A 10,066-nucleotide genomic window follows, 5' to 3' on the forward strand; every position below is an offset into this window, starting at 1 on the left:
CTTGGACAGTATTTTCACTGGCTGTCCTAATTTTCTTAATTCACATATTTTGAGGACAAATAGAATAAGAACCACAATGGAGCATGATCAACTACACCCCACAAAAAGAAAAACAAAAGTACTATCCTGAACGCAGGTACATTCAAACATACAGCTATATAAAAGAGTATCAACAATTGGCATCGATTTTCTATTTACAGGAGTATGCAAAAATACATTATAAAAACAGAACACGCTGCCCTTTCCAGATTTATCTTTTTAACCAGACTACATATACTTCATTAGAGAAAACGGTTTGCTCTTAAATATCAAAGTCACAGAAATACTGAAATGCAGAAAGAACAGGATGTACCAGATTTAAGGACCGGTGCAAGTAAACCAGCAAAACAACATCCTGCTTCAATGTGCCCCAAAACGGTGATGCAGCAGCCATTTGCTGAACTGCAATAAGACTTTTCACATGCAACTGAAAAACACATTCCAGTTCCGAGATGAAGCTATATCGTAGGCTGCAGAAATACTATCCTGGTCCTCATGGTAGTGTAGGTGGATAGTCTTAAAACAGGGGTCACTGGACATGAGGCCTTGGTTTTAGAATAAGCTTCCCCGTATCATCGCACAACATATTGTATTCCGCCAACACAGTTCGACATCGAGCTGCTATTATTGATGGTGCTACAACTCGTTTGTGTATTCCAGCAAAGAACAAACCTATTAGCGTAATGCAGCTAATTGTGAAAAAGGGATGATTCCAGAGTGATGTGAAAAAAGACACCTTTTGTGTTTCAGGGTCTATTAACCAGTTCCACGCGCCAGTAGCAGTACAGACCGACCCCACTATCAGAAGCATCCTCCAGCGTCCTGTAGCTGGCTGGAGACATGAAATGTATTCTGTAAGTCTCCGCTCAAAAGCTTTAAGGTCTTCCGCCTGCTCCAGAGAGTTCATGTCGTCTCCCCCGAGCACACACTTCACAAGTCCTCACATTCGATCACCGGTAGACAGACAGCCAATGCCCTTCTTTCTTTCTTTCTTTCTTTCATTTTCTCTCTTTTTCTTTCTTTCTTTCTTTCTTTCTTGACTTCTTCCTTTTATCTTCGCTCTTTCCTTATTATCTTCGTTCTTCCTTTCCTGCCTTCTTTCTTTCCTTAGTGCTTGCATTCTTCTGCTTATCTTCTCTCTTTCAATCAATCTTTCTTTTTTGTTTGTTTCTTTCCTGTCGTCCTTCCTTCTTTCTTTTGTCCTTTCTTTTTCTCTTCTTTTGTCCTTTTTCCTTCACTCTTTCTTTCTTTCCTTCTGTTTCCATATTTCCTGTAGGAAGCTGGACTTCTTTGCCCTGTGATGTCTGGTTCTATTGCCACAGCAATGCAAGTAATCAGGAAGCCATCCAAAACATATGTACTGGGCACTGGTCATTACAAGTTCCCCAGCTACAAATTGGCTTCACTGAAAATAATGGTATCAAACATATCATTTTAATAAATCTGTACTGATGCCAGTACTAGATTTATTATGACATGCACCCAGAGAGCACCTTAGAGGTGCCCCCTGAGCCCTACAAGTCCTCTAGTGTGCTGACTGTTATTATCCAGCCTGCCACCACAGATGAGTTGCTGATTCCCTGCAGGTGAGAGCCCACACTCTCAGAGCCAAGGAACAATGTCTGCTCCAGAGGAAGGTAATCACACTTCTTCCAGCAGGAAGGCAAGTAAATTGCCATGTCATGGGCAGAGGCTTCAAAGCCTATGCTGCCTTTGATATATGGCAATGGCTTCGCACCAGACCTGGGAAATGCTACCCCCTGCCCTGTAGCCCATTTGGCAGCAGAGTGGGCAAGAAATTAGATAGTCAGAAGGCACGTTACACTTGAAGTGGACAGCTGAAAAAGGTTTTCACCATTTTGAATTTGGTGAAATTAGGAACTCAGGATTATGCCTACTCCCCACAGGAAGTGCTCCTATAGGGGGTTTAGTCACCCTGTGGTAAGTAACCCACTGGCTACTACCTTACACTCCCCTTAAGACCCCCTAAATACAGTACTTAGGTGACCCCTGGCACCAGGAACTCAGATTCATCTACTTGGGAACAGAAGAAAGACAAAGGAGATCAGACATCACAAGAACTAAGAACCGGCTCCGAAACTGTGGCCAATCCCTGCCCGGCTGCTGGTACCTCAACAATTGCAAAGACCCGACTCGTCCAAAAGCTGTGCATTCTCTTAAAGCCTTGGAAGACTTTCCAGAACTTCCACAACCAAGCAGTATCTCCCATGGGATGGAGGAGCCACTCCCCTGCAGTTGCAGACACCGACTGCACTTGTCGGATACACCGTCTTGCAGACTATCTGGTCCACCGAGGGTGCATCACGCCAGGAAGACATCATTGTGGTTCTAGGAGGTCAGTTCCGTCTCCCTGACAAGTTTGGAGATGCCAAGTCCTCCAGGAACCACCCAGCACCAATACCCTGGATACAGGAGCACTTGTAGCAACAAAGGTTTGTTGACTGATTAGTCTGGACACCACTGACTCCAACCGACGGCCTGGACGTATGAGAGCCTCACGAGAGTAGCCCTGCATTCTTGTTTTTCTCCCCTTTCCAGGTCAACCCAAGAAGTGAGTGCCTCTTACTCAAGAGAACCACCAGCCAGAACACCTACGCACCAGAGCCCCACAGCCCAAGTTCAAGTAAACCGACAGTGTCCCCTTGCTCCAGAGACCCTCAGTCAACCCCACTATTTGGCTCTGCTCGATTCGCCCCGATTCCCCATGTGCAGCTTTTCTTTTAGAGGTACTTTCACGTAGACTTTAACGTGTAGCACTCAAAGGTAGTAATGCTACCATTACCTCCCCACCTGGACACACCAGGGTAGTTAAATCCGAACTGCTGGTGGTTTCGTGGACCTTGACCCCTAAGCACCTTAAGTCCTGAAAGGTACTCTAAAGACCGCGTGCAAGTAACTGTATGCATTGTATGTTTCTTCCATAGGATAACCTTACCATGTTTGAGGCTCATACCTCAAAAACTGATACTCAAGTATTTTATTGTATTATTTCAAAAATGTATGGCTCCGAAAGTATTTACCTGAATCTAATTTTGGTATATAAAATTATATAAAAATCTGTTATTTTTCTAAATTGGTCTCAAGTTTCCTATTGATTGTGTGACTCATTTATTGACTGTGTGTACAAAAAATGCTCAACAATCCCCTCTGATAAGCCTATGATGCTCGACCACAGTACCACAAGTAGAGCACATGGATTTATTACAGTAAGCCGTGTACACCAAATAAGGTTCGTTTGGACTGTATGCATTGTGTACACTACATAAATAACCAGCTTCTTACATTTCCCTTTTTCCCTCTTTTTTCCTCTTTTTCCTTCTTTCCTTTGTCTTCCTTCTATTTTTCTTCTTTTCCCCTATTTCTGTCCTTTGTTTCTTTTTCTATCTTTCCTTAGTTCTTTCCTTCCATCTTTTTCCTTCTTTTGATTTTTTGTAGTTTCCTTCTTTCTTCCTTTTTTCCTTCTTTGCTTTTAATTGCATTCTTTCCTCTTTTCTTTCCCCTTAATTCTTCCATTTGTTTTAGTTTTTATCTTTGCTTCTTTTTCTTCTTTCTCCTTTTCTTCTTTTCTGTTTCTTTCTTTCTTTCCTCATTTTTTCCTCCTTTCTTACCTTCCTTTCTTCATTCCTTCTTTCTTTCCTTCTTTTTTGATCTGTCTTCCCTTTTTTCCTATTTCTTTCCATTTTACTATTCTTGCGTGCCTTCAGCTCACATGCAACCCTGCCTTTCTTTTTCTTTCTTTCTTTCTTTTCTTTCTTTCTTTCTTTCTTTCTTTCTTTCTTTCTTTCTTTCTTTCTTTCTTTCCTTGTTTTTTCATCCTTTCCTTCCTTTCTTCATTCCTTCTTTCTTTCCTTCTTTTTTGATCTGTCTTTCCTTTTTTCCATTTTTCTTATTTCTTTCCATTTTTCAATTCTTGCATGCCTTCAGCTCACATGCAACCCTGCCTTTGTTTCTTCGTTTCTTTGTTTGTTTCTTTCTTTGTTTCTTTGTTTCTTTCTTACTTTCTTTCTTGCCTTCTTTCTTTCTTACATTCTTTCTTGTCTTCTTTCTCAAAGGCAAGAAGCTAGTAACCAATGCCAATTGTATTTTTGTAGGTCTATGTTAACCAAGACCTTTTGATTTTACTAAAATTATGTGCCTGACATACTTACTTAGGGGTTTTCAGACAGACTTTATCCATTAATCTGTTGTTTTGTCATTCACATTTTTTTCCGACACACTTCAGCATGCATTAAGGATTAAGGCTTCGACCCATTTCAGGCAATGGCTGATTTCATTATTACTTATGGCATGCTGCCCTTTCACAAGGCGTTCTTCCATACACATAGATGTTCTCTTCAGTGCCAGGGGGTAAAAATGGTAATGTCTCCTTTTTTGAGACCAAAAACATTTTAGCCTTTTAGCCAATTTCTTTAGATTGATGAGGGCCTGGCAGCTTCTTGAACAATAAAGTTTTACAGAAGCATAACAAAACAAAACAAAAATTGCAAGAGATATGCCCGCCAGTGCCAGGGCTATTGATTTTGCCAATGCCTGGTTCTTTCTTCGTTAAACACTCCATGAGAGTGCATGACGGAAGAGCCATAGGCTCTAAATATTCATCTCCCAACAGCACCCTCAAGGCGTGTCGTGCCCTAAAATATTGAAATTGCACCAAGGGTCTGGCACCCTGCTCAACAGTATCGACCTCATCCCACGGGTTCGGCCTTCGGAGAAGAAGTCACCCATATTCACTATACGGACAATTTGGCGCGCTACCTTGACAACATTTTCAGTGCCCAAAGAGAACCACTGGCACCAATCCAACGGAAGTAGTGGAGAGTAAAGCAGAGAGCTTGCCTGCCTCTTTAGTAGTTCACTCCAGGCATAGACAACTGAATTTACAGAGTCAAGAACGCTATAATGTCTATTGGGAGGCTGAGTAAGTTGCAGGGGAAATGGAGAAGGGTCTGAGTCAATACTTTCTATGAGTAGATGCGGGAGCGTGTACGGACCATGACTCCAGTGATAAGCATGCGAGCCCTAAGCAACTCTGTAGTAAAGCTCTAGGTACGGGGCACCCAGACCTCCAATACAGTAGGGGAGCCTGAGTGTGACCATCTTGACCCTGGGGGACTTCCCCGCCCACGCCGGCCTAACCATCAAAGCCTTGAGATTTTTTTTTTAAAATGACGAGGAATCACCATAGGTATGTTTGTGAAGAGAAACAGCACTCTAGACAAGACTGTCATCTTCATCAGAGATACACGACCTACCAGAGACAGTGGTAGCTTGATCCACATCTCAATATCGCTCTCCAGCTAGCGACTGCCCTACCATTGTTGTCTCGCAACACCACTTCGGAATCAGTGTGTACTTGTATACCTAAGTATCGGACCGACTCATTGGTCCATTTGAGAGGGAAGTCCAAGTTGAACGGGTCCATTGAGGGGGTAAGCGGAAATATGATGGATTTATCCCAATTAATTTTTAATCCCGCTAGACCACCAAATTTTATGATTTCACGGATTAAAGGTGGAAGGTTGATAGCGGGATCTCAAGCATACAGTAACATATCGTCGATTTGATTAATTTAAGTCAGATTTATTCCTTTGGTATACCCAGCAAATTAGCCAGAATAAGATATCACTTATCAATCTGTTAATCAGGGCAAATGATGGGCATCTTAAGGGGGAAGTTTGCAATAAACCTAGATACAAGACTTCACTGCTTCTCTTTGATAGCCAGCATCCATGAGTACTAAAGGGAAAATTACCATTTGGACAATTTCTGAAAAATCTAAGAAATTGTATTGCTCTATCAGCTTATGACAAACAATGGGAGGACCTATCTAATAAACTATTGTCCAAACATTACCCTTTAAAATTGATAACAAAACACATTGAATAGAGCCTGTAACAAAAAGAGAAGAATTTCTTGACCACAATGTAAAAGAGCAAACAGAGAGAATAGTATATGTAACCACTTTGCCCTATCTCGAGCAAAATGAAGAAAATTATTGACACATGTTGGGGACTTTTGAAAATAGGTGGTACAAAATTATAGAAATAATTCTATTTCTAAAAGAAAGGAAAGAATTTGTGAGACCATCTAATCCACAGAAACCACAAAACGATAGCAAAAGAATACACTCCATGGTCACTACCTGTAGTATTGGAAGACCACACACTCAGCGTCATGATACCCTCCTGTGTGAGCTGAGAGCTATATAAATACACATAACATAACACCCATGTGAGTTGGACTTAGGTCTAAGATAGCCTTGGCCACAACCTACTCATACCAATGTAATGCGAATCAGTCATTTACATGACTATATTCTCATGCAATCTACGATATATTGGGAAGATAAGCCAAAAAATTAACACTTGCTGTGAGAAGTTGGCCTGATGTATGATGTCACTAGTTATAGTGTACACCTTATATCAGTCCAAATACCCTTATGGTGATTGGTTGTAAAGTCAACCTTATAGACCAGCTATCCTAGTGGTAGCATGGACAAGAGCAGTCTTAGGCTAAACTCTGAATGGCATGTGAAGCCAGCTGTGATACCATATATAATCCCTTGAATACCAAATGAAAGGACACCACAACAGATATATATATAAAATAAAGTGTATTTATTCTAAGCAAACCCTCAGCACTCTTTATGAGTTTAGAGGTAAGTACAACACAGTCTCATTAATGCATACAGTAAGTCACACAGGTAAGTAATACAGTTAGGCCCTAGGGGCCACGCAAACCATATACTAAGTAAGTGGTATAAGAACCACTGTCACGGAAATAGAATAGGCCTAGGGAATCGCTGGGGCTACACTACACTAGCGTTAGTTAGGAAGTGGGAGGCCCACGGGATTCGTGTGCAGAGTGAAAACACTCACGCGTAATGCGTAAAAGTCAATAGCAATGTTACAGTTTAGAAATAGATAGATTTAGGACACTTCCGGAGTAGCTAGGAAGTTGAGACTTGAAAACTAGACACTAGGATAGTCACTATCCTGATGAGCACCGGAGTACCCAAGTTACCTAGCCCACAGGCTGCGGGTGCATAGGGGTGAAGATGCGTCGTTTTCGTCGTCGACTCCTATGGATGCCTGAAGAAAGATGCTGACAGGCAGTCAGTGAAGAGTGTCCGGTGGATCCCAAGGCTGGGATCAAGAAGAGAAGAAACCTGCAAGCAGAGGGGACAGAGTCAAGGTCACTAGCCAGTGACCACGTGGAACCAGGAAGGAACCAGGCGATGTCGTGAAGAGTTGCAGGTGAAGGTGAAGCTTGTCGCTGCAGCCAGGAGGACCAGGAAGCGTCGAGGACGACCAGGACCAGGAGGCGAGCTGTCCCACGAAGGCTCTTGCTGTCGGCGGCGTCGAAGTTGGACTAGGACTCACCAAGCCTTGGCAAGCGGAACCCACGAAGAACAAGGGACTTGCTTCTGGTGCAGACCAGGAAGGTCTGGGGTGCTTCTTCTTTGCAGAGAAGCGGGAGCCAGTCTGGAGGAGCCAAACCAGCGCAGAAGATTTCAGGGAGCGTCGTCACAGAGGCCACTAGCCAGCGGGCAAGCAACCGGACAGACGCGGCAAGCAGGAAAATGCTGAAGGGCCCCACGCAGGACTCGTGGAGTGTGGGGGGCTGGTCTTCGGTGCAGATGGTGCTTGGGGTTGGGGCTTCTCAATCCCCGGTGCACAACTTCGAGGGTACCTCAGAAGCTGCGCTGTAAGTTACTAGCCACTTTTCCCAGGTAGCCGGTCCCACGTCGCTCGTCGCCTCCACGGATCTCAGCTCTGCTGCAGATGTGGATGAGGGTCGGAGAAGTCTGGAAATCAAGGCTCTGGTCGGGCTCTGCAGTCGGTTCCTCGTCGAACGTTTCACAAAGCAAAGGGTAGTCACTTGATGGTGCCTGTTTGCACAGGGTAGCCACTCCTTGGCTACAAGGGAGATTCTTCAGTCTTCTTCTTTCATCGAATGTCGAAGGTCCAGAGTTTCTGTTCAGTTTTGCAGGTTCAGGATAATCTAATCTCTTGAGGCCCAACTCCCACTCTTATACTAATCTGGGGGGCTGGGATACCTGCTAGGTCACGCCTTATGGGTGGGACCTGGGAGGGGGTGGTTACACCCACTTCCCTTTGTCCAGTTTCGCGCCAGAGCTGGGGCTGGAGTGCCCCAGCGCCGGTTTGAACTGGACTATGCAAGGAACACCTTGTGTGCCCCAGGCATGTCTCATTCCTTTCAGCCCACCCTGCCCCAATACACTAAAGGCTGTCTGGGGAGGTGCTAGCACCTCCCCAAGCAGGAAACCTATTGTCCAGGCCTCCCTGGCTGGGATCACTCCCAGCTGCAGGAGGTCAGACTTGTGTCGTGGCAGCAGCATCCATTTTGTGATGCTGAGGCTTTGGTCAGAGGCTAACAGTTGAAGTATGATTTTAACATGTCTTTCCCTCTAGAAGGGGGGAATAATATTCTCATGTCCAGAAATGGCATGGGGGTATTATTCCCGAGTGTTAGACACCTTACACGACATGTTTTGATAAAGCCAAACCATAGTTACCATAACCGTCTAAGATTATAAGGTACTTTAAGAGTATATGGTAGGCTATATCATAGAACAGCTATAAGGACATGGTTCCGAAAGCTGCAGATAGGCTCAGCTCATGCTAGAGCACCATCTCACAGGTTACCAAGCACTCTGCCTCCAGGATTGTCAAGGCCTGCCATAGGAGTGACTGATAGGTACACATGTGTCTATATGTAAGTTAGGTATAGGAATACTACACCTAAGCAAGGGGTGATTACACGACCTTGCCCCAGCTGAGTGATCAGCCAGTTGTGTCAAAATGGAAGGCCAGGCCAGGGGTGGCACAATACATGCTGCAGCCCCTGGTAGGCCTAGGGTACACCTATGCCCTGGGTACCTAGGGTACACTGTACAGGGGCCAATAAGGTGATCCTATCCAAATGGGTTATGCACCTAAAGTACATAGTATTAATTTAGAGAGAGAACAGCAGGGCTGTGGGTCTGATTAGCAGGCCCACAGCCACATCTAAGTCGTAAACCAGTAAAGCAAAAGCAAAAAGTGGGGGTGAACATAGAAAGCAGACCCTACTCTCCTACACAACCCCCCCCCAAACTTAGGGACATTAAACTAACCTTGACCAGTTGAGTCTTCATGTTCTAAGTGGAAATATCTGGAGAGTCCATCTGCATTGGCATGGTCAGTCCCAGGTCTATGTTCCACTGTGAAGTCCATCCCCTGTAGGGAAATGGACCACCTAAGAAGTTTGGGATTTTCACCCTTCATCTGATTTAGCCACAAGAGGGGCTTATGGTCTGTCTGAATCTTGAAGTGAGTGCCAAACAAGTATGGCCTCAGCTTCTTCAGGGCCCAAACCACAGCAAAGGCCTCCCTCTCAATAGCTGACCAACGTTTCTCTCTAGGGGTCAGCCTTCTACTTATAAAAGCAATGGGCTGGTCTTGACCATCTACATTCAGTTGTGAAAGAACAGCTCCCACACCTAACTCAGAAGCATCTGTCTGGACAATGAACTCTTTGGAGTAGTCTGGACTTTTCAGAATAGGTGCACTGCACATGGCCTGCTTCAGGTCATCAAATGCTTTTTGACAGCTTGCTGTCCACTGAACTTTCTTTGGCATCTTCTTGGAGGTCAAGTCATTAAGTGGTGTCACTATGGACCCATAGTTCTTAACAAACTTTCTGTAGTACCCAGACAGGCCCAAGAAAGCTCTGACCTGAGTCTGGGTAGTTGGAGGAGCCCAGTCCTTTATGGTCTGGATCTTGCTCTCCAGTGGTTGAACCTGACCCCCACCAACTAGGTGGCCCAGGTATACAACCTTGCTCTGCCCTATCTGGCACTTAGTGGCCTTGATAGTGAGGCCTGCCTTTTGCAGGGCCTCTAAAACATTCCTCAGGTGGACCAGGTGATCCTCCCAGGTGGAGCTAAAGACAGCAATATCATCAAGATAAGCTGCACAATAATCATCCAACCCAGTAAGGA

At 44.5% G+C, this 10,066-nt stretch overlaps 1 pseudogene; it reads right to left on the reverse strand.

Moving 5' to 3' along the window:
- Positions 1-302: 302 nt before the first annotated feature.
- LOC146817803 (nuclear envelope phosphatase-regulatory subunit 1 pseudogene) lies at positions 303-985 on the reverse strand (annotated as a pseudogene).
- Between the last annotated feature and the right edge of the window lie 9,081 nt (positions 986-10,066).

The sequence above is a fragment of the Triturus cristatus genome, chromosome 6 (genome assembly GCF_964204655.1).
Source record: "Triturus cristatus chromosome 6, aTriCri1.1, whole genome shotgun sequence".
Taxonomy (NCBI): domain Eukaryota; kingdom Metazoa; phylum Chordata; class Amphibia; order Caudata; family Salamandridae; genus Triturus; species Triturus cristatus.